Genomic DNA, 25,467 nt, shown 5'->3' with positions numbered 1-25,467 from the left:
CTTACCCAGGTCTACTTTATCTTCTTCCATATTATCTATTACAGTCTAACATTCTATAGAATTTACTTTCATAACATAGTTATTGTTACTGTTTTTCTTTAAGATCTAGAGGCTCAGGGATCACTGTTCTGTTCATTTTATTTCTAAGTGCACGAAGAAATTCTTGGAACATGTAAAATACTAATTATTTATTGAATGAATGAATGAGTCACCATATTAACTTGGGCGTCAACTCATCCATTCTCAAAGCTTTAGCTACTATGTATATTCCCCAATGATTCCCAAATTTCTATCTGCAAACCAGAACCCTCCCCAGACTCAAACAGCTATATTCCTCTGCTTAGCAGAGATCCTCCTTAGTTGTTCCAAAAGAACTTCAGATTGATTCATGTTTCATAAAGGAACCTCTTAACATCACTCATCACCAGGGAAATGCAGATCAAAACCATTTTGAATGGCTATTTCCAAAAAGATAAGAAATAACAACTATTGACAAGGATGTGGGCAAACAGTAAGACTTGTGCACTGTTGGTGGGCATGTAAATTGGGGCAACCAATATGGAAAACAGTATAGAGGTTCCTCAAAAAATTAAAAATAGAACTACCCTATGATCCAGCAATTCCACTTCTGGGTATGTATCTGAAGAAAACAGAGGTACTAATTTGAAAAGATATATGTACCCCCGTGTTCATTGCAGCATTATTTACAATAGTCAAGATATGGAAATAATTTAAGTGTCCATCAATGGATGAATGGATAAAGATGATGTGGGATACACACACACACACACACAATGGATTATTATTCAACAAAAAGAAAAGAGAAGAAAATCTTGTCATTTGCAACATGTGTGGACCTGAGGGCATTACATTAAGTGAAATAAGCCAGACAAAGAACAACAAATACCATATGATCTCACTTATATGTGGAATCTAAAAACAAACAAACAAAAGCCCCAAGCTTATCAATATAGAGAACAGATTGAAGATTACCAGAGGTGGGGGTGGGGGAGTTGGTGAAATGGATGAAGGGAGTCAAAAGGTACAAACTCCCAGTTATGAAAGAAATAAGTCATGGGATATAATGGACAGCACAGAGACTGTAGTTAATCATACTATGCTGCATATTTGAAAGTTGCTAAGAGAGTAGATCTTAAAAGTCTTCATCACCAGAAAAAGAAATTTGTAACTACGTATGGCGATGGATGTTAACTAGACACATTAACACGCTACTTCCTAAGGAGACGTTCAATCTCAGTATCACCTACAAAGCCTTATTACCTTCTCCACCCTTCCCTCCTAGCACTCTCTTTCTCTTCTCAGTTTGTACTTCAAGCAAACCAAATTGCTTGCAGTTTCCCAAACACCCAGAGCTTCCTGTCTTAACCCAGCACTGTTCATACTACTTTATCAGTGTTGCATGCCCTTGCCGCTCTACAAAAGTCCCATTAGTCCTCCCGTTATCAGCCCATCCTATATGGAGCATCCCTATTTTTCCCAAGAAGGGTCAAGTGTTTGTTCTTTGTCCAAGGCACCTTGTACTTGCTCTATTAGAGACATTAACTATTGTATTATAATTGCCTGTTTGCATATCTATGCCCACTGACTCCAGCCATAAATGCCTTGAGGCCTGGACTCATGTGTTATTGATCTTTGTATCGCCAGTGTCCAGCATGGAGCTGTCAGCCTCAATACAAGTCTATTCATGACTGAATTAATAAATGACTAAATGAATGAATTGAGTCCACGGAGTTCACTCTGGAAATGTTCTCTGCTAACAAATGTTCTAGCAAATCTGTAAGTCCTTTATTCTACTTTCTTAAGAATAGAAAGTTAAGTAACATTAAGTATAATTTCCAGTGTTTTTCAGTTTTTCTGTTTTTTACTTCTTCACATAATAACCTCATAGAATTGTTGAAGAACTACCTAAAAAAAATAATCCAAACCCTATATTTTCCCAAAATTCAGCTCAGTGAATTTTCAAATAATCACATCTACCAGTGAAAGGCAAGTAATTAGTGATAATATGAAAGACACTCCTAACAAATTATAAATCTCGGGTTTAAAAAAATGAATGTGGGCGCCTGCCTGGGTGGCTCGGTTGGTTAATTGACTGCCTTCGGCTAGGTCATGATCCTGGAGTCCCTGGATCAAGTCCCGCATCGGGCTCCCTGCTCTGCGGGGAGTCTGCTTCTCCCTCTGACCCTCCCCCCTCTCATGTGCTCTCTCTCTCTCTCATTCTTTCTCTCGCAAATAAATAAATAAAATCTTAAAAAAAAAATGAATGCACTTCTGAGTATGTATTGGCTTAATATTTTTAAATCAATTTTGGAAAGTCCTAAGCATATAGTGTTAAGTATGCATCACTGATTTTGAACTTAATACACACTAAAGAGCTTATTAAAAATGTGAGCTTCAGAGTGTTTATGTATTCAATCAAAAATTGTACACATCACTGAATATTCACTTAATCAAAGTTGTAAAATTTGTAAGAAGGATTTAAAATGGCTAACTTCTAAGTAAGAACTCTAAACAAAGTGTAAAGAAAGACTAAAGAAACATTTTAGGAGAGATCAGATAGGTTACCAGACTAAAAGAAACACTAAAACAATAAAGAGAGAGTACAAATAGGTAGAGAAAAATGATTACAAACGAGGAGACCAAAGTACTGTGTGTAGTACAAATAAAATAAAAGCATAAGGTTAAAATAAATAAGCGAATCCAATAATAAATGTAAACATATAACATAGGAAACATGTTAGAATGCTGAATCCTACAATGAGCGGTCACACATTCCCACTGCCACAATCACTCCATTTTAAATGTGTTTTTCATACTAGAAGAAAACCAGTTTTATATGTTAATTTTTTCAATGTATTAAGTCACAAGGACAGACTCTGACTAATACTTTTTGTACTAGTAAGGGTAGACTTACAAAAACAAACAGCCACTACCAAATCTCTCCGGCTTAAGAAATAAATTTATTTCTCTCACACACATCACAGTCCAAAGTAGGTCACAAATATGTTAGAGCATTTGCACATAATAGGCAATGGATATGTGTTAAAAGATTGAATGAATAAACAGAAGGAAATGAGAAAGAAGTAAAGAAGAAAGAAAGGAAGGAAGGTAGGTCCTGTTTGACTTTACTCAAACTATGGAAAGTATCCTGGCCTCAGTTATCCCATCTGTAATGGTGCCCCACCTCACCTGGTGGCTACAATGATTAAAGTGTAGTAATACAGGTACAGGGTATAACGTAATAATCTATTATTGAAGATAAGAATTGATTCTTATAATCAGGACAGGTTAGAGGCACAACTCAAATTTTCCTCTGCTATCTAACTTCTTACCTTCTCTCTTACTTCTATTTTTCTCTTTCTTGCCTCCCTCACAAATGTCATGCTTGCAGATTTCCATTAAATCTACTCTCAGTTGGCTTCCAATCAGGAAGAAACTTGCATCGCCTGATACTTCCTTCCTCGCCAGGTGAAGGAAAATTCAGCCAAACAGAATGGAGACAGTATTTGAACTTTACTTTGAAAGAAAGGTATGGACAGCGAGCAGAATGGGTTGAGTCATCTACGTTCATAGATGACCAGCTTCTCACTGTTTCCTTACACAGTGGAAGAGGCAAGGAGCTCTCTGGGGTCAGGACACCAATCCTATTCATGAGGGTTCTGCCCATATGACCTAATCACCTCCCAAAGGCCCCACCTCCAATACCATCATACTGATGGTTAGGATTTAATGTATGAATTTGGGGGCTAGGGCACAAACATCCAGTCAATGGCAGCAAACAGAAGAGAATACAGTGAATGAGGGAAATTAGGTGAGAAAAAAATCGAGACCAAATTACTATTAATAAAAATATTACTATTAATAAGAAATGGATGTGCACCTGGCAATAGTATATGGCAGGATTGGCACGTGGCGCCAAAGTAGACTGGGTACTGGATTAAGTACTAGAATTGAGATCTGAATTCCAGCTCTGCTACTAACTTACTTGTGTAATTTTCAGCAAGTTACTTACCACACTTAGTCTTCACATTCCACTTATGTAAAATGAGTAGGTTGGCCTAGGTCATTCCTTTAGCTACTTAATTTTTCAAAAAAGGATATCCATCATTATCGTAGGGCAGAACTATTGTTTAGAATTCTGAAAGCTAGGAAGACCAAGATAGAGGTACTGGTAGAGAGCCATTTGCAGAACGCTGTATCAGTAGAGAGATCTTGTCTCCTTCTATAATCCCATCATGAGATCCTCACCCTCATGATCTCATCTAAACTTCCATCACTCCCCAAAGATCTCACCTCCAAACACCATCACATTGGGAGCTAGGGCTTCAGCATATGAATTGGGGGGGGGTGGCGCACACATTCAGGCTATAGCAAGGCCCCTTTCAGGTACTCACACACTCTCCTCTTCACAGCTCTCTCAGGGTCTTCCTCAGCCCTTCTGGTACAGAGCACATCCATGATGGAGTGGGTATAAAGAGCTGATCGGCTTTGTGTAACACAGGACACTGAGGGGTAATTCTTACACTAGAGCTCCTGGTGAGGTGGTCAAGGCTTGGTCAGGCCTATGTCACAGTTCAACTTCATGCTCTGCCCAGTTTTGCTTTCTCCTCCTTCCTTTCACAGGTGTTGGTCCCTAATAAACATTTTGCACCTCAGATTCCATCTTAGTGTCAAATTCCATTAAGCCGGTGCAATGGTGGAATGAGAGACAAGTGCAATTAGCGAAGACAAGAACCAAACTCCATGTCATAGGACAAAGTAATTTGGACATTTGAACTCTCCAAAAGGAATGCCATAGCCTTACTTCTTTTTTTGATCTGAAAGATGATCCCCAATTCAATAAATATGGCAATTTTATTATTCTATTTGTAACTTTGATTTAAAACATTTGTCACTACTCTGTCTTCTATTGGGCTTTGGTACCAAATCCACCCTGTTGTTCAAGTGTAGATGGGTTAATCACTCTCAGATTCATCAGACTAATGACTTCATGCACCATCGCCAGACAAAGTAGAGGGTATTACTGCCCTCTGGTGGAAATACTCAAGATTATTCTAAAACTGTCACCTGAAGAAGGGATTTTTCTCAGGGGGGCTCACAATAGAGCTTGAGGAGTAAAAATATGAATCCAGAAAACTATCTTCATTTCTGAGTCTTGACATTCACTTGGCTATGCAATTGCCTAAATTTCCATTTTCTTTCCTGCTTTCTTATCTTTATCACAGAGTCTGCCATCCTGAAATCTTTAAAACATTGGTCCACTAAGAGACAGACCTCATCATCCAATATATTTAACAACAAAGCTTTCAATCTCCTTTTCAGATAAGACAAAAAGGGAAAAAAAAACCCTAAAAACAACAAAGCATTAAAAAATGAGTTGTATAGGGGCGCCTGGGTGGCTCAGTTGGTTAAGCGACTGCCTTCGGCTCAGGTCATGATCCTGGAGTCCCGGGATCGAGTCCCGCATCGGGCTCCTTGCTTGGCAGGGAGTCTGCTTTGCCCTCTGACCCTATCCCCTCTCATGTGTTCTTTCTCTCTTATTCTCTCGCTCTCAAATAAATAAAATCTTAAAAAAATAAAAATAATAAAAAATAATAAAAAAATAAAAAATGAGTTGTATAGACAACTATTTCTACTTTAGTTCTTCAAATAAATTCTATTTTCTGGGGATCTGCCAATAGGCAAGTATTTGAATTGCTATTGCTTTGTCTCCTCTGTACTGGATAATGCCATTAAAATAGGGAATTAGGATAAATAATGTACGTGTCTGCTTTGCGTAAGTGTCTGAGTGCACATATTTTCTTCATGTGTGGGTGAAATAGCATAGAAGGTCACACCGATAATTCAATTTTTAAGAACCTCTATTGACTTCTTCAATCTACTCTGCTTTCTTAGTATACAGAGAAGAATATCAAGCAACCATCCCTTGAATTACAGACAAACAGTATACAAAAATAGTCAAATCAGACTACAGACCAAGGAGACAAACTGGTTTCAACTTTGACTCTGGTCCTTAACTTCTCTGAGCCTTGATGTCCTTTTGCAAAATAGGAACAATTATACTTTAAAAAGTTGTAGTGGGGAGCAAATGAGATAATATACGCAGAGCTTAAGCACAGTACAGTTACATATTAAATGCTCAGAAATTCACTATTATTATTTCTAGTCAACTGAAAAGGAATGCATTTATTTTATATAAGTTAAAAAATTCTAACTTCGTTGGTCTAGGCAAAATTTACCCTAATTAGTCATCTATTAAGAGGTCCTAAGTAGGTTATTTTTCCAAAAAGACCCTCGATCTGCTCCAGTTCTTCTTTTACTTCTGAAACTAGCTGTTGTCAAGTCCTTGGGGCTCAGGCCTGTTCTCACTTCCAAGCCCCACCTCAAGCCTGACCGCTCAGATTTCCCTGGCCTTTTCCTTGATCTCCCCAGCTCTTGCAAAAATGCACTTGTTTCCAACACACTTTACACTCTGGTGGTCCAACTCCCTCTAACTGAGAATTGTTTAAGAGTGAATATTGTGTCCACATTCATGAATAGATGGACACAATATTGAATAATTGTCATTTCCTATTAAGTGAAAATATTTCCATAAACCTCTCCCTTGTCAATTAGGTGACAAAAGCCCCTGAAGGATTGGAAGAGAACTTGACCTCTTCTGAGTCACTGAAACTCCTCTTTCTATAAAAACATGAAGGGAGTAATCTCATCTAAAAAAAAAAAAAAAAACAGAATGATGATTTAGTCAACTTGACCAGGTGTATTCCAATCAGAACCAAAGGGCACCACCTTGAGGAAGGCAATCCCATCCCTAGAGATTCTGAAACTTTGGTTCACCAGGTTTTCGTAGCTTGATTTACTCAACGAAAAAACCATAGGTATAGCATACCAATTTTATCACAAGTTTATCTATGTCATAGTTAACTACAATCATCACATATCATAATCACATATATTTCTACAACATAACAGAGTTTGGAAAGTAATACTCTTTAAATAAATAATTATTAAAAATAAGGTTAAAATAACTATTTAAAGTAACCTATTACAATATTAGTAAAAATCAAATCTTTAAAGGTTTCTGAATACTTGGGAATACTTCTGTATTCATTCAATACTTCTGTATTGAAACACAATAGGCCTTTAGATTATCGTTATTACTAATGATATAAATTCTGCTTTTTATCAAATAAAAATGAATTTTGTTGGGCGCCTGGGTGGCTCAGTTGGTTATGCGACTGCCTTCGGCCCAGGTCATGACCCTGGAGTCCTGGGATCGAGTCCCACATCGGGCTCCCTGCTCGGCAGGGAGTCTGCTTCTCCCTCTGACCCTCCCCCCTCTCACGTGCTCTCTCTCATTCTCTCAAATAAATAAAATCTTTAAAAAAAATGAATTTTGTTGATGACATATACTGAAATATTAAAAGGAGACTTCGGTAATAATTCCTAGAGCTCTAGCATTAAAAGAGGGGAGGAAATTTTTTAAGGGAAGAAAAGTAACAAACAAAATTATTCATGATCTTCCTTCTCCTAAAATAAAATATACTTTCTTGGTTTCTATTCTTTAGCCTAATTTATATAGTAACTACATATTCTTCCTGAAATGAACTTAGTAGATCTGAAGTTTTCTCTTGTTTATTTATTTTTAAGAAAAAAATATCTGGGGCGCCTGGGTGGCTCAGTTGGTTAAGCATCCGACTCTTGGTATCGGCTCAGGTCATGATCTCAGGGTCATGAGATCGAGCCCTGCTTCCAGCTCCATGCTCAGTACAGAGTCTGCTTGAGATTCTCCCTCTGCCTCCTCCCGCTCATGCTCTCTCTCTCTTTTCTAAAATAAATAAATAAATCTTTAAAAAAAATCCAACTTAATGCAAAACACATTTGATTTTGAAAAGCTGTAAGAGAATAAAGCTACCATTTCTTGAGTACTTTGTAGATGGCAAGAATTGTGCTAAAAATTTTACAGCATTATTTGATTTTAAAGTTTACAGGTATTTTATTTACTCCTCAGAACAGGATTACTGTTGCTATATTCTCTTCACTATCTCAAGGAAGATAATAACACCCAAAGTCTCATAAAAATTTTGTAGCTGGACTCAAACCAATTTGATTTTAAATCTTTCTTTTAGTTGGTAATGTAGAGCTTCCAAGAGTTCAAGCTGCATGCCAAACAATCTACAAACTATACAAATAACCAATGACCCAGCCTTAATATCCATCCCATTTTCCCCCTCTACTGGCCCTGAGTTGCTCATTTTCGAACAACTATGCATTTCTTATCACTTTGATTTACAGATTTTATGGGGAAAAAAACCCCCCTCTAAGTCTCAATTCAAAATTATTTCCTGAAGAAGCTTCCATTTAAGATCACAACTTCTTGGGGCGCCTGGGTGGCTCAGTCAGTTAAACTCTTGGTTTTGGCTTAGGTCATGATCTCAGGGTTCTGGGATTGAGCTCCATGTTGGGCTCCGCACTCAGCAAGGAGCCTGCTTGAGGATTCTCTCCCTCTGTCCCTTCCCTCACTTGCTCTCTCTCTCTCTCAGATAAATAAATCTTAAAAAAAAAGAAAAATCACTTCTTTTCAAATAATATTCAATATGCAGGTAAAGATAGAATTTGAAATATAGACTTCCCATATCCCCCACCTCCTTCCCAGTGTTGCCAAATTTTACAAACAAGAATACTCAGTTAAATTTGAATTTCAGGCAGATAAGGAATAATATTTTAGTGTAAGTATATTCCCCACATACTCATATGCATACGTACTAATACTAAAACAATCTTTTGTTGTTTATCTGAAACTCAAATTGAACTGGGAATCCTGCATTTTATCTGGCAACCTACCTCTATGCTACCATCAGCCTCATATCAAATTGCTCAGCAGAGCCCTCCACATGTAACTAGGGTCTCATTTGGTAATGAGTCTCACCTCATGATTTTTTTCCTTCTTCCATCAGTGATAAAGGGGATGTTCTGAGGAATATCTGGGAAGACAATGATGATCTATTCACTGACTTACACGGCAGAACTAATGCATGGGGGGTGCCTGAGTGGCTCAGTCATTAAGCATCTGCCTTCCGCTCAGGTCATGGTCCCAGGGTCCTGGGATTGAGCCCCGCATTGGGCTCCCTGCTCCTTGGGAAGCCTGCTTCTCCCTCTCCCACTCCCCCTGCTTGTGTTCCCTCTCTCGCTGTGTCTCTCTCTATCAAATAAATAAATAAAATCTTAAAAAAAAAAAAAAGAGAACTAATGCATGGAGAGGCATGGGAACCCTCCCCCATCCTCCCCCACCGGACTTCATTGGTAAACTCTAGTAAGACAAAAGCTATTTTTGTGATATTTAAGTTGAACGTGTATGTTTTACTATCACATTTCACCACAAATATAAGAAAATAAACCCAAAACGGCACCTGGGTGGCTCAGTCGGTTGAGTGTCTGCTTTCGGCTTGGGTCATAACCCTAGGGTCCTGGGATGGAGCCCCGCTCGGGCTCCCTGCTCGGCGGGGAGACTGCTTCTCCCTCTCCCTGACTTGTGCTCTCTCTTTCTCTAGCTCTTTCTCTCAAATAAATAAAATCTTAAAAAAATTAAAAAATAAAAACAAATAAACCCAAAACTAGTCTTATCAGAAAATAAAGAAAAAAAGATTCAGTACATAGTCTAAGCTACTCAGATTTTTAAAAGCAGTCTTTTAAACATAAATATCAATGGAAGTTCCTAAAAAGAAATCACTGCAATGTTGCCCAACACCAGAAGTTGCCATTTTATCTTACAGTAGTGAAATGGTCATCTTGTATTTTATCGGGCTTTGTTGGGTAACAGTACGTAAATACTCATCAAATGTCAAATTTTAAAAAATGACCAAAACTGACATGATTTGTTTATTGAAGGAAAGGCAATTTTGGTTTTGGAAGATAATATAAATTTAGATTTGTCTCTTAGTGGTAAACAGTTCCCAAAGGAATCAGATTTCCTAAGTAATTGTCAAGTGCGCTCTCTAAAGCATTATTAATCAAATTATGTAATTAAATATGTGCTGCACTTTGACATATTGGATTTTGGACCATTCTACAAAGCGAAGCTTTCCTCCTGTAGAATATAAATGAGTTAATCAGTGTGAATGCAAAGTAACAAAACTGTTTTGATGTGGCTCAATGGAAGTGTTCTCATTGTTTTCAGGGGGCTCCAGTAACCTATCACTTTTCATGTTATGTATGGGTCCATACCAGTCAACCAGGGATAGGGGAGGATCTCAGAGAGGCTTCCATCAGCAAGTAAGCTATGATGTGAACCATAGCAGATGTCCTAAAGTCAGGATGGGCTGCTGTAACAAAATAGCATCGACTGGGTGGCTTAAATAACCAACATTTATTTCTCATAGTTCTGGAGGCTGGAAGTCTGAGATCAGGGTGCTAGCATGGTCAAGTCCTTGGTGAGTGCCCCTTTCCTGGTTTACAGATGGTCATTTTATGGTTGTGTTCTCACATGACAGAGAGAGCTAGTTAGCTCTCTGGCCTTTTCTTCTAAGAGCCCTAATCTCTTCTTAGGTGCTCCGCCCTCATGACCTAATCTCCAAATGCCATCAGAGTGAGGACTATGGTTTCAACATAGGAATTTGCAGGGGGTTGGGGATGGAGAGGAAGACACACAAACATGCAGTCCATAATAGCAGGTGTTATGAGCACTATAATCTAAAATACTTTAGCACAAATGTGATATTTAGCACAACTGTGATCACATATGTGATATTCTTCACATCTTAGTTTAAGTAGCATTCTAGGAATAGCTTATTGTCCTAACAAGGAAGTCACACACCAGGTCTGATCAGCCAGCTTTTGATCAGAAATATCTACACTCCTGACGTTGCTACTACAAGACTTTCTGCTACCATAATCTTCAACTGATACCCAAGGTTTGGTTAATCCATATAATAAATTCTAGGAAAAATTTTGGTGCAAATTTGTGGGCTGTTAATCAGATACCAGATATTCAAAATAGAGTTCTCAGTGATGAAATGAAAATACATGAATTGGCTAGAGGAATTGACATCTATTTCAGCCCTCAAGTAAATGTGAGAATCTAGTGGCTCCCAAAGATTGATTTTATAACAGAAGTGGGTCCAGCCACTTAGTTAAGAGTCTGGTTGACTGATGCTGATTGTAAATCTAACTGACTTTTGCCTTTAGAATATTGTCACATTTGCCTTGAGTAAATATTTCATGCTCGGTCTCATCAGAACACACCAAAGAACAGAGAGCTCAGAATTCATTAAGTGTACAAAACAGATAATATGAATCATTTCATATCTGCTTGTTAATAAATGTTTGTTTAGTACATATCTGTATGCATGACAGCATTTGATCTAAAGTTTACTTTCTTGGGCGCCTGGGTGGCTCAGTTGGTTAAGTGACTGCCTTCGGCTCAGGTCATGATCCTGGAGTCCGGGGATTGAGTCCCGCATCGGGCTCCCTGCTCGGCAGGGAGTCTGCTTCTCCCTCTGACCCTCCTCCCTCTCATGCTCTCTGTCTCTCATTCTCTCTGTCTCAAATAAATAAAAATAAAAATCTTTTTAAAATAAATAAATAAATAAAGTTTACTTTCTTTATAACTTGATAGGAAGGTTGGGAGGTGAAGGGTATAGCTACTGTTGTTTACCAAAGAGGATCTCATGATTGTACTTGACCAAATTGCTTAGGCCAAGTCATAGCAATAGACATGCACAGGGATAGGACCTGTGCACTCAAATTTCTGGGGTACAAAAAGATCCTAATCCAAACTACCAGCTTCCTTCTCTTCCCACGAGCCCTGATTATGTCTTTGGACTGTAACCAAAATATCCCCTAGCTTCTGCTGAGCTTTCCCAAAAGCTAAATACAGTGTTAGAAAAACAGAGCCAGGGCATGGGAAAGGTTTACAGGTAAGAATCATCACTTTCCCTTTCTATAATCCATTGTTCAATGTTCCATAGGATTTTGTCATCTTTTTTCTTGTTTACTTAGAGTTTGTAAACTCCTTCTGTTAACATTTCTCCATATTTTATATTTCTTCATTTAAAATAACAAGGGAAAGGGGGCTCCTGGGTGGCTCAGATGGTTAAGTGGTCATGATCTCAGGGTGGTGGGATGGAACCTGTGTCTGGCTCCGCACTCAGCGTTGAGTCTGCTTGAGATTCTCTCACTCTCCCTCTGCCCCTCCCCACAGCTCGCACGCGCACTCTCTCTCTCTAAAATAAGTAAGTCTTGGGGCACCTGAGTGGCTCAGTCATTAAGCATCTGCCTTCGGCTCAGGTCATGATCCCAGGGTCCTGGGATCGAGCCCCACATCGGGCTCCCTGGTCGGCGGGAAGCCTGCTTCTCCCTCTCCCACTCCCTGTGTTTGTGTTCCTGCTTTCACTCTCTCTCTCTCTCTCTGTCAAATAAATAAATAAAATCTTTAAAAAAAATAAAGTAAAAAGTCTTAAAAAAAAAAAAAAAAGGAGAGGAAGGGAAGGGAAAATAACAAAAGGTCTCAGTTATCCGTACTGAGTAGTAAAGCCTTACTTAGATGTAAAGAGCAAGGTGATTATGAGAAAATCCTGCATTCTCTAGTATTCTTCCTCAAAATATCATTTTACCCCTTAGAGTACTTCCCCTTCCTACAGATCCCTTTAGAAGGTTCAGGGAAAGAGTTGAATTATACTGCAATTTACTCCCTTCAGTTCTGTTCTTAAATGGACATAATTTAGTAAAGCAAATAAATAAATAAATAAAATAAAAGCAGCTTTGGAAAGGAACGGAGGTCTGCACAGCTATACCATAGTCCCACCCAGGGCAAAAGGAAGCAAAGAGTGCTGTCTGTCTTGCTAAGACAGGACAAGAGGTGGTGCTGAACCCTTCTAGTCCTATCCTTCTTTCTGTTTTTCTCAGTGGGGGTTGGGGTGGGTGAAGAGAAGAAGAGTATCACAGTGCAAGTATTTTATTTATTCCTGTCACCCTCTTCCCCTACCCAGAGATGATCACTTATCTGCTGATGACTGCCACAATTAATTCTGCTCCAAGCTAGCTGAAGTAAAAACCAATATACCCAGTTAACCCCTGGACAAGTCATTCCTAATTTAGCGCCCTTCAGTAATTTTTCAAGGATTTACATGGTCTTAAGAGTAAAGTTTTAATTCCTTAATTCAGCACTCAAGGCCCTTCACAATTTGGACCCTGACTCCCATTCTAGTCCCGGCCTCTACGCCACTCCTTCTTGTCTTGCCTCCTCCCCCACCGTAACATAGTACCCTTTGGTCCAGCCATGCTGAACCACCTACAAGTATCTAAGAATCGCACTGCTGGACCCCTCTTTGCCCTTATGCATGGGCTTGTGTACTGCTTCCAAGGCCTTCATTTTTTTCTTATAGCCCTTTGTTCTATATTTACAAATTTATGTGACCCCAAGTAATGGAATTTTGATTCTCAAGTCTTTCTTGGACATTTGTACTAACTCTGAATCTATATTTGTGGATAATATGTGATAACTACAGGTAAACTCTAATTTTTTAATCCTTATTTTACCATGTGATAAAAATGGGGGAAAGGCGAAGAAGGTGTATGAGCCATCAAGCACAATTTATCTTCCTACTACCTTAACCACAAACGTGAGAAGAGTAAGTGCCTTGTTACCATCCCAGACACCCCCTTCTATATAGTGCTATCAACACCCTCCATCCCCCAGATTATGAAATAAAATCTCAAACCCACTTCTCCAGCAGCCTCACTTCATCACAGAATGTGAGACCTGGGATGACCTTAGAGACCATCTAGTCTAACTCCTTAAATGAAATTGTGATTTATGTCCCTTAATACTCTTTTAGGGGAATCTCATAGTAAATGCAAATCTCATAGTAAATATTGTGGTACTCAAAAGTTGGACAATTCCTAATAAAAATAAAAAATTCTTGGAAGTCAGATTTTCTTGGGCAAAGGGAAACGACTGTCATTTTCTGAACGATCCTATTTAATAACAAAAGCTCTAGCCTTACATGTGAAGATATCTTAGAGTTCACTGCTCTCTCTCCTAAGAATCATTTCAACAGGCCTGAGATTGGCAAGCCAGGATCAAGCTTAAGGTAGAAAAGCTCTCCTTGCTACCCAGGAGGGTCTTGCTGTAAAGCCTTTTTTAAATGAGTTAGATTATAAATAAAGTGGGCACTTAAGCACACAGAGGGACTCACAGTTCCTGGAGTGTTGCTGAGCTCTTCCAGATATTCCAGGTCATCAGAAGCCCTCTCCATTCCAGCATCAGGAGCATGCATCCAGAGTGGTGTTCTTGCTCTAACGAGTCTGCCTGTCAGGTCCCAGCAGCAGTTTACTTCCAGATCATTGTGTGAGGATGGGTTAATGGAGGAGGAAGGGAAAGAAAGAAAAATCATTGGACCAAACACTCAGACAGGGAAGGAATTCACCTCAAGGCTTTTCTGGTTATGGTCAGAGCAGCTGAAAATCACATCTCAAACTTTCTTAACCATGTTTCATTTCTCCCTTTTGAAGTGAAGTTTCCCCATTGTTTACTTTGAATTATATAATATGTTTGGTAAATACTCTTCATGGAAGGTGTAAAAAAAAATAGTGCATGTGTGTGTGTGCATGCTCACTTATAGGCTATCATTTACATAAGTCACTACTTCTGAGCATAAATTATAAACTGTCATATATTCAGAGATTTCCAGAACTAGGCCTCCGAGAAAGAAGATGGTGACCTATATAAAGCCCTTACTAGTGCCTGACCCCATTTAGCCTTATCCATGAGAGTATTACAGAAGCTGCCTGCTCATGGATGTCAGCAAAGAACAGGGGATGCTTTAAGGCTGGGCTTCCCTGTGATTATGCTCACTTCCATCTCCCCCCATCCAATACCCATACACAATCACATCCATAACATACAACTACATATTCGTTTGTGTTAGATTCCATTAGGGTTCTGAAACTTGTTCTCAAAGGCATCTTCCATATTAATATTAGAGACTGTGTCTACTTTGTTCACCATTTTACCCCAGGTACCTCCCACAATATCCTCTGCCCATGAAAATTTATTGAATAAATGAATGAATAAGGGAATACATTGATTGCTATATCAGAATTCTAATCCTTTGTATTTTATTTCTCCTTTTCTATGTTGTGCTATTCATGATGGATTTATTAGTCTTTGGGGAGTAATCAGTACTTTTAAGCTGCATTGTTTTTATAAAAGTAATATGCATTTATTGTAAAAAAAAAAAAATTCAAACAAAACAAAACATACAGAGAAGACAGTTTAAAATAATGTGGTATCCATCAAACCAGGTCTATTGGTGAGCATTTTTCTAGACATCTCTCTATGGAAATACATAAATACACCATATGTTTTATATACATGTTATAGGCATGCCTCTACATATATAAAAATATAATGTATCAGCAACCATTTTTCTAGATACCTCTTTATAGAAAATATGTAAATATAAAACATGAATTGTAAGGCACCTGGGTGGCTCAGTTGGTTAAGCGACTGCCTTCGGCTCAGGTCATGGTCCCGGGGTCCTGGGATTGAGCCCCACATTGGGCTCCTTGCTCAGCGGGGAGTCTGCTTCTCCCTCTTCCTCTGCCTGCCACTCCCCCTGCTTGTGCTCTCTCTCTGTCAAATAAATAAAATCTTTAAAAAAAAATGAATTGTATAAATATACATAAGTTTGTCTAGACATCTTTTTATGGAACTGTATAAATATGTAAATATAAAAAATACTATTTTATATCAATAAGATTCTTCCACTTCATACATTTGTTATCTATGTTTTTCTCAACAGTATGTACTGGGTATATTTCCATGTCAATAAACACGGCTTGTGCAATACAATCTGTTAGAACACGTCTCTGTCTGTCTTAATTCAGGCTGCTATAATGAAGTACCACAGACTGGGTGGCTTATAGATGACAGAAATTGATTTTTTATGGTTCTGGAGGCTGGAAGTCTGAATCTGGGTGCTGGTGAGAACCCTCTTCTGTATTATCAACTTCTGTGTGCTTCCATGGCAGAAGAAGCAAAAGGGCTCTCTGAGATCTCTTTTATGAAGCATTAACCCCATTCATGAGAATGGCCCCCTCATGCCCTAATCACTTCCCAAGGGCTCCACCTCCTAATACCATCACATTGGGAGCCTGGGTTTCAACATATGAATTTATGAATTTGGGGGGCACACATTCAGTGCATCACACTGCCCTAACAGACTTGCAAAAACAGCTGAGGGGCCCAGGGTTGGTTTTAATCCCTCTGGGACCAAGTGTCCTAACTAGGAAACAGAGCAGTGGCAGCGTCTACCTCATAGGATTTTTGTGAAAATCAAATGACCTAATTCATAAAGTTTCTAATCGGATGCCTCACACACAGTTTTAACTAAAGAAAAAAAAATTGTTAGCCTGCAATTTTTTAAAGGAATTAATGGCATCACAATAATCTTCCAGGTTGGCTCTCATGTTGCAATTTTAATGTTTACAGATTTGAATTCTCAGCTATCAGTATCTGACAGGAGGCCAAATCTCATGCCTAATTCTGTAATTAGAAAATAGAAAGCTTTGATAATGGTATTAACTATGAAATATGATAGAATTTTCAAGTTAGGATATTTGGTTGAAAATAAGAAACATCCAATCCTAACTGGAAGAAGATGAGGGGATTCTTGGTTCATGTGACTGATAAGTTCTCCATTTTCTGTCTTGCTTTACTCTTTGCTGTAAAAAGGAGAAATGGAGAGCTGGCTATCAATAATTTTAGGTGTAGATCATCCTTACAACTAATCATCCCAGGAAAGAGGAGGTATCTAGGAAGCTTAGTATAGTTCATGTATCAGTCTCCTGGAAGGGTGTATATGAGTGTTTGTTGGGCAAAAGGACAGAATAACCTAAACTATAATGACTGGCCTACGAACAGAGGAGAGTTGGTTCCCCAAAGAGATACCAGACAGACAAAAACCTACTCACTTCTACCCAATAGGGGTAGATCTACCCAGTGCTAATACACCTTAAAATCTGGATGACAGACATTATGAGATAACTAGGTGTATGTGTGTATTATTTTTAATAAAAATGCAAGAAACCAAACAAAAGAGGTATAAGTTATGAGACACTCGACATGTGTCATGTCGGACACTGCTCTAGGAGTTTACTTACAGTAAGCAAGAAGTAAGTTTTCATTTCTGAGATGGGAAAATTGAGACACAAAGAGATTAAGTAAAGTGACAAAGCTGGGATTTGAATCTAGACAGTCTGATGCCAGATGCATGTCCTTAACTGTTGTGCTATTTATTACTCCTTTCCAGAGGTTGATAGGAAATTCTTCAATGAAATTACTGAGATGACATTTAACCATATCTGAATTAACAGCTCCAGGTAGTGGGCTCCTCCCACTGACCCCTCCCCTTGCTCCTTCAGGCCTAGAAATAACAACTTCTTGCTGGTACTAGCCTCAAAGTATTTCACTGTCCCTTGCTGATGTCCCTCCTGCTGTCCCACAGCTCTGCAGAGTCCCTTTATGAAACTCCTCATTACTAAGCTAGATAGCACCATCTCTTCCTTTCTATTTCCTGGCTGATAGAATCCAACAAAATTCTGTGATACTTGAATTCGGAAGAGGATATCCATTAAAGAACTCAAATACACAGCTTTTCTCTTTGAATGGAAAGATAAATCATGTTTATATAAGATGGAAAAAAACTAATTTTAAGACTATAAAGCACAAATTTGTTGCAGGAATTATTTTACTACTTTTGGATGGGTTCCTTGGGGTTAATAAATATCTTTTTCAAAATAGAGCTCTCTCTTTGGTGGGGTTTCTACATGGACAAATTAATTTAAACCATATATCATACTGAGACCTCTGACACTAATATTTTATGGTCACATAAAAGAATGAAATGGACTCTTCTAAAATTTGTGTTTTGGTAAATTGTAAGAATGGACAGTTCTAAGAACAATCCTGGGAACTAACTTAAAGCAGTTGGTCATGTAAAATGTTCAGGTTCTGGGACAGAGAGCGCTACCTGTCCACCAAAGATTTCAGTTCCCCGTCCACACAGTGTCTGGCAACTGGAGGAGGCAATTGGCAATTGAAGGTTTCTTCCTCGCTAGGGATCACATTATTGTAGCCCTCTTACAACCATTTAACTTAATTCTGGTCATGAAATACAGATGGAGCTTATGTTTGGCATTAAAAACCTCCCACATAATTCCTCTTTTTACTCACTGAATGTTGACACCAAGGACAACCTTGAAAGCTTCAAGCTTTCACACCCTAGATGCTTGATCATATGGAGTAGGAGCTCCTTCCACCTCTAACTAGCATTTGTACTTTACATGAGTGAGAAATAAACTCCTAGTGTGTTAATTCACTGACATTTCTAAGTTAATATGCTAAGTCAATTAGTGTTACTCTTAACTCATCCCAATTCTTTTTTTTTTTTTTTAGATTTAATTTATTTATCTGACAGAGAGAGAGAGACCACAAGAGGGGGGAGCAGCAGAGAGAGAGGTAGAAGCAGGCTTCCCGCTGAGCAGGAAGCCCGATGTGGGGCTCCATCCCAGGACCCCGGGATCACGACCTGAGCTGAAGGCAGACACTTAACAGACTGAGCCAACCAGGTGCCCCAACTCATGCTAATTCTTTTCAGAAGATAATGGCAGTTGCTGGAGAATGAGCTACTGCTCCACAACCCTGCTGCTAGGTTACCAGGAAAGCAAGTCTCAGATCAAATTATGCCACATTTATTAAACCAAAGCAGGAACAAAAATAATTCATATAACCTGTTTGGTAAGCTCAGTAGATCCCAGGTCTCTTTACATATTCCAACCACCACTTCTCATGAAAGTTTTACTGAAGGCAGTCACAACAACATTCCACAGCAGGATTCTTTTTCCCTTTGGGGGAGCCGCATCAGATAACCAGAAATCCTTTGTATCAGTAGCTGGACACAGGACCATGCAGAGTTCAAACCTCCTAATGTCTAGATTTGCTGCATTATTATCCTCTTCATGCACGAGTATATCAAAAATAGCTAATCCTCACATCTTAAATACATTTAACTCCAACAATTAGAGCCCATTTACATTTATCTTGGTAGTTATCAATTTCACCAATCAAAACCCATTTCTGACATTAGTATGCAAATTACCAAAGCTTCCAACGTCAGTCAATGTGACAGATCAACATCTCTAAAGGGTGGCCTTTTTTTTAATATATATATATTTTTAAAGATTTATTTATTTATTTGAGAGAGCGAGAATGAGAGAGAGAGAGTACATGAGAGGGGGGAGGGTTAGAGGGAGAAGCAGGCTCCTTACTGAGCAGGGAGCCCGATGAGGGACTCGATCCCGGGACTCCAGGATCATGACATACCCGAAGGCAGTGGCTTAACCAACTGAGCCACCCAGGCGCCCTAAAGGGTGGCCTTTTGATATCATGTTGGCTGACCAGACTTGGACTGAGCCTTCAAGTTTTGAAGGGGGTGTAGCTTAGCCTAAGTATTCCACACAAGATATCCATTGTATAAAGGCCTGCTGAGTAAATTGCAGATACCCTAACAGCAATATAACAAGCCTGAAGACGGAGTGTAAGTGTGGATTCAGTGTCTACCACAGACCTTCTTCTAGCACAGTGTATTCACCCCAGCATAATGCTTACGAGGCTATGTCTCTATCGTCTAAGTACGACTTTCCCACTAGGCTGGAGAGAAAACAAACACTGTGTCTATGGTGTTCCTGATTGTTCTCCAGGACCTAGTGTAACACCTGGCACATAGGATTTACTCAGTAAATACTGGTGGAAATGTTTAATGAAATTTCTGTGAACCGAACTAATACAGAACCTCTTCCTGCTAAGAAAGGGAGAAGTTAGGAGAATGTGCCCTTAATCTTTCCCTAAAACGTGTCTTCCCTGTTTTCTTCATACAGGGGATATAGTAAAAAGAATACCAGCCCATTGCCTAAGCCTGGTAATTGTTTGATACATATTTAATGAACGAATAAAACGCACTTGCCTCTGTTTTCTGACAGCACTCTCCTTGAACCTTTATTAAAACGAAGCTGCCGGGGCGCCTGGGTGGCTCAGTCGTTAAGCGTCTGCCTTCAGCTCAGGTCATGATCCCAGGGTCCTGGAATCAAGCCCCACATCGGGCTCCCTGCTCAGCGGGAAGCCTGCTTCTCCCTCTCCCACTCTCACTGCTTGTGTTCCCTCTCTCGCTGTGTCTCTCTCTGTCAAATAAATAAATAAAATCTTTAAAAAAAAGAAACAAAAAAAAAATGAAGCTGCCATGTTCCAGCCCGCTCCAGCGTGAACAGAGAATGAGGAGCTGGAGTGGCTCTGGCCTTGAAGCTCCCACTTCCTGTGGTCTGGGGTCTCCACTGCTCCCCTCCTCCTCTCAGCACTTCTGCAGGCTTCCGGGGAGAGCAAAGGGCGCTTCTCCATTTGCGGGCCCTGGAGCGGGAATAGAGCCTCAGGCCCCCGTATTCAGGCTCTCTCCTCCTCCAATCTGCACTCTCACTACGTTAATGTTGGATGTGGTGCTGTACCAAACGCACAGTTCTCCTGCAGGCCTGCAGCTCCCCCGGGGCGATGCCTGGGAAAATGGACCATCGCTTCTCGTGTTCCTGACTCGCAGGGCCCATCTGACGTCGCTACCACAATCAAACCCATTTAAAGTGGAAGCTGTGAGGGGGAAGGGCTGCAGGTGGGATCTGCCCTCGTGCCCTCTCGCCCTGCTGGGAAAGTAAAGCTGTTCTCTCTCACAATGATATACTGAGTTTGCTCTGTCCTGTGTTCCTTTCCGAACTGACTGTTTCTCCTGGACTCATTTTCAGCACCATCCTCTGGGAAAATTTTGAAAAGAGGAAGTGGGCAAAAAATTACTGGATGTCCTTTTGATGTAATGCTGGGCTCGTGCACTCGCTCATGCCCTTGTCTGGCTATTTTACAACTCTGTAAGCTGAAGAAAGCCAAGAATAACTGTTTTGTCCACAGACTCACAAATTCATCTGGAGCAGTGCAATTTCCACCCGATAGAAGCAATTCTTCCAAACATCATACATTATATAGGATAAGTTTCGCATCTACTAGTAAATTCATTTCGGCATTCCCAACTACCTACGTGTTCAGTAAGCCTTTGAACAGTAGTAACATCTTACTGTTTATCTAACAAGTTAGTAGGTTAAATGAGCTTATGAGTTAAATGAAATCTTTAACATGTGTTTATTTCACATGGGAATAATTTTACCCGTGGAAAATTGTATTTTAGCATCATTTCTCACCTTTGTCATACAAGTCAGCAGCCTTGGTGTCCTCAACTCCCAAATTCAGTGAGTCAACAAAGCCAAACAAATCCGCATTTATAGTACGTTCAGATACATTGCTGGCCTCTATTATCCATTTTCACTGCTCTTTGTTAATTCTAGCCCTCATCTTCTCTATTTAATGATGTCTATCTTTCCACTCCTATCTTTCTCTTAAATATCTAAATTTCTTGGGGCACCTGGGTGGCTCCGTCAGTTAAGCATCCGATTCTTGGTTTAGGCTCAGATCATGATCTCCTGGTTATGAGATCGAGCCCCAAGTAAGGCTCTGCCCTCAGGGCAGAGTCTGCTTCAGATTCTCTCTCCCTCCCCCTCTGTCCCTCTCCGTGCTCTCTCTCTCTCTCTCTAAAATAAATAAATAAAATCTTTAAAAATCCAAATTTCTCACAACCACTGGAGTGATCAGTTTTTTTTAAAGATTTTATTTATTCATGAGAGACAGAGAGAGAAGCAGGCTCCCCAAGGAGCAGGGAGCCCGATATGGGACTCGATCCTAGGACCCTGGGATCATGACCTGAGCTGAGGCAGACGTTTAACCATCTGAGCCGCTCAGGTGCCCTCAATTTATTTATTTTTAAATAGGCTCCACGCTGGGCTTGAACATAAGGCTTGAACTCAGATGAATTGAACTGAGATGAAGACCTGAGCTGGGATCAAGAGTCAGATGCTTAACTGACTGAGCCACCCAGGTGCCCCTAGAGTGATCAATTTAATACACAATTTAGGGGCACCTGGATAGCTCAGTCAGTTAAGCAGCCGACTCTTGATTTTTGGCTCAGGTCCTGATCTCAGGGTCTTTGGATCGAGTCCCATGTCAGGCTCTGGGCTCAGTGGAGAGCCTCTTGTCCCTCTGTCCCTCACCCCCCACTTGTGCACTCTCTCTCTCTCTCAAATAAATAAATAAAATTTTTAAAAATACACAAATTAGTTTCTACTATTCTGATGCTCGAAACACTTCATTGTTTCCTCATTACTCCAAAGCAAGTAAGGTTCCTAGCAAGGATCACAAAGTTTTCCCTGATTTGCTCTTTACTTTGCTCTAGAGCTTTTTCTCTCCTGAGATCAACAACACTGAATTACTTTCATTGCTCTAGAAACTAACCCCTAAGCTTCCCCCAGTACAACTTCTACCATCCTCTACTTCAAGAAACTGTTTTATTTGTCTAGGTCACCTATGAGACTGTAAACAACAGAAATCAATACTTAGATATATATTTGTATTCATTTTCTGTTGTTGTGTAACAAATTGCCGCAAACTTAGCAGCTTAAAATGACACCTTTTTTATCTCACAGTTTCTGTGGGTCAGGTATCCCAGCTTGACTTAACTAGATCCTCTGCTGATGGGCTCATAAGGCTGCAATCAAGGTAGGAGCCGTGTCCCCTTACGTTGTTGACAGAACTCATTTCCTAGGATTCATGGCAGCTTGCTTCTTCAAGGCCAGCGAAGGAGGGACAGCTTCTCCGTGGACTCGTCTAGCTAGATGCAGTATCATATAACATAAGTAAAATAATCACCATATTCTACCGGCTTGAAACAAGTCTTTTAAAGGGAACTGATTTTTTCTAGGTGAATTTTTGGCTGCAGATTGTCCAAGGGAAGGGCAGGTGGTAGGAATGATGGGTCCAAGAATGACTTGGACTTCTGTTTGTTTCTAGACACTTTCTTCAGTACTCTCTCCCAAGGCTATTACTCCGCACCTAACAGAAGTTCTCACTGACTCGAAGTGAGGCCCCTTGTTCGTGAGCCGGGTCTGTGTGTTTTGATAGAGCAGCTGGCCGGCGCTACCGGCTGCATCACCCAGACTTTTTGCTGCAATCTGTCCTACCAGTAGTTTAACTGGGGTTGGAGGGAACTCGCTCCTCACTTCCTCATTCATCTGCCTCATCAGCCAGTCCGTCAAAGTGCCAAGTGGAGCTCAAGAACACTCTCACAGTCCTTCCACATTCCACTTCCTGCCTATTTCAAAGGAAGTATTGTTGCAATAGTCCCTGAGGTTATGCAAACAAACTACTTTTGACATCTGCCAAGGTACATCTACTCTTAGCTACCTGCCTCAACGTAGCTGTGTTGAGAAGCCCTTCTTTACAGGTTATAACTGAGCTCAATTATTAAAGCAGCATAGAGATGCCTTTACTGTGCTTTCTTTAACTGGAAGTCCTCCCAAATATTTTTCCAAACACATGCTGCTACACTGATTGACATGCAACGGGCTTGTCTCGGTTTCACACAGTCTTTCCAAGATCTGCTCACCACCCATTAGCCACATCTCTCTTCACTGCCCCAAACAGATCCTTGCTCCGACACAGAATGTATTTTAATTTATATATTGATATCTCACTTCCATTTTTGATAGGTATTTGATTGTACGGAACTACTTGCCAATGCCTGAATGTCTGATGCTATCCTCACTTCCCTGCCCGCATACTGCTTCTGCCTAGAATGTCTTTCTCCTGTCCCTACAAACTGAGCACAAGACTCAGCTCAAGTGTTACCATCTTTGGGAATTCCTTTTTACATTCCCTCAACTCAGGCTAATAAATCTTAAAAATAATATTCTCTTAAGGTAATTACTAGTTTATACATTTGTCTTCCCTAACACACAATAAGCTCCTTGAGGGAGGGGATTCATCTAGTATTCTTTCTATCAGCAGAGCCTAGAATAGTGCTTGCCCATAAATGTTCTGAGTAAAAAATTGTTGAATTCTTCTCTTCATTGAAAACACTTAAAAAAGCAATGTTTCTCAGCACAAAGGCAGATTTTTTTAGGGTACACCACTAGGAACCTCACTACAGACTGCCATCAGATTATTCAAATTAACAATTGACCAAAAGCGTTGTCACTCACACATAGTTTATTCAGAAGGATATTGTGGGACTTTGCTAAATAATTTGATGAGATTAAGAGTTACCTGAGCCATCTCTGGTTAACCCTATCAGTAAGGAAATGAAGTTAATTTGGAATGAATTTCACATTGCAGCCAAATTGAGTCCAGTGTAAAAGTTGCCATGTGATAGCTTTCCCTGCCTAGCATCACTTCCTACCTTCTTCTGGGAAGAGCTCTCCCTTTTCTTTGGTAATAAGTTCTCCTCCTACTCCACGCATGTTTTTCTGATGGAGACAGCCAATATTATTCTGCCCCTGCCACGTACTTGTTCTGGGACGGGTCCGTGTCACCACACAGAGCAATCCTAATGCCCAATCATATGATAGCCGGATCAGTCACCAGCCTTCCCCAGGATTCTGTGACAGGAACTGGCTGAAATGAGGCTGTCCTTCTGGATCATGGTTCTGGCCATGTGGAAAAGCCCAGATGAAGCCTGCAAACAGAAAGGAAATGAGAACAACTAGGGTACCTGATTGGCTCAGTCAGTTAAGCATCTGCCTTAGGCTCAGGTCATGATCCCAGGGTCCTGGGATCGAGCCCCGTGTGGGGCTCCCCGCTCAGCGGGGAGTCTGTTTCTCCCTCTGCCCCTCCCCAGTACTCATGCTCTCTCTCTCTCTCTCAAATAAATAAATAAAATCTTAAAAAAAAAAAAGAATGAAAAGAAAATGAGAAGAATAATAAGAGTAACATTTCAGTTTTCACTTTGCATTGCCGCAATCCAGGTCATTGCCCTGGTTCCAGCAAGCTTTTCTTTCTTTCTGTGAGCCAACCTCTTGTCCCTCTTAAAAAAGAAAAAAAAAAAAAAGAGAGAGAGAGAGAGAAAGAAATCCATGTTTTGCTCAGGCTAGTACATGCTGGATTGCTGTCATTAGCAATTAAATATTTCCCGGAGGGGCTTTACCAAGGAAGCAGCAGTGGAATCATTTTCTCAGATTTCTCTTCTGCAGCCTGCCAGAAATCATCTCTAATGTACTTAAGTCTTCTCTAACCACAGCAGAGATTCACAACATTTTAAAGTTTGAGGAATACAGACCAAGATCAAAATATGTATAGCGACTTCAAAAGTGCATAGAGGTACTCCCAATCAATGAAAAATCTTAATATATTAGCAAATAAGGTTGAGAATTAAGATTTATAGTACAAATAGTGCATTGATCTTACAAAATTATTATTATCATTAACAAATGGTTTCTTTGAATAATGGCTTTCTGTAGATATATTTAAAA

General features: G+C 39.9%; 1 long non-coding RNA gene across 1 annotated transcript in view; it reads right to left on the bottom strand.

The window, feature by feature from the left end:
• Positions 1-15,331, bottom strand: part of LOC118025513 — a 60,684-nt gene extending 45,353 nt beyond the window's left edge. The window contains exon 1 of the long non-coding RNA XR_004683330.1: positions 14,217-15,331. This is a non-coding gene — a long non-coding RNA (uncharacterized LOC118025513). The remainder of the gene's footprint in view (positions 1-14,216) is intronic.
• Positions 15,332-25,467: the final 10,136 nt, after the last annotated feature.

The sequence above is a fragment of the Mirounga leonina genome, unplaced genomic scaffold, assembly GCF_011800145.1.
Source record: "Mirounga leonina isolate KUSES-001 unplaced genomic scaffold, KU_Mleo_1.0 Mir_201, whole genome shotgun sequence".
NCBI lineage: Eukaryota > Metazoa > Chordata > Mammalia > Carnivora > Phocidae > Mirounga > Mirounga leonina.
The sequence above is the reverse complement of the archived record's forward strand: the minus strand, read 5'-3'. Positions and strand labels throughout refer to the sequence as shown.